Below are 517 nucleotides of genomic sequence, written 5' to 3'. Positions count from 1 at the left end.
TCTGGTTTTGATCAAGAATAAAACTGGCCAGAATAAAAGAACCAGAATAATATTCGGTTGTACCTTCTGTCTGCTATATGGCCCCTATACCTGTGGTTATAATCCTATTTGGGGAAGGGTTTTCTTTCTTATGACAATTAGGTAGTGTTAGTGTAGGTTGTTGTTAGGTGTCATCGAGTCATGGTGACCCTACGTACAACAGAATGAAACACTGCCTGGTCCTGCACCAGCCTCACAATCCCTGCTAGACCTGAACCCATTCTTGCAGCCACTGTGTCAATCCATCTTGTTGAGGGCCTTCCCCTTCTTCGTTGACCCACCACCTTACCAAGCATGATATCGTTTTCCAGGGAATGGTTCCTTCTGACAACATGGCCAAAGTAGGTGAGACGAAGATTGGCCATTCTCACTTCCAAGGAGCATTCCAGCTGCACTTCTTCCAGGACAGATTCGTTAATTCTTTTACCAGTCCTTGGTACTCTCAGTATTCTTTGCCAACACAACTCAAAAGCATCAA

Source organism: Orycteropus afer, unplaced genomic scaffold (assembly GCF_000298275.1).
Source record: "Orycteropus afer afer isolate SDZICR_OR568_19922 unplaced genomic scaffold, OryAfe1.0 scaffold00312, whole genome shotgun sequence".
Lineage (NCBI taxonomy): Eukaryota > Metazoa > Chordata > Mammalia > Tubulidentata > Orycteropodidae > Orycteropus > Orycteropus afer.
The sequence above is the reverse complement of the archived record's forward strand: the minus strand, read 5'-3'. Positions refer to the sequence as shown.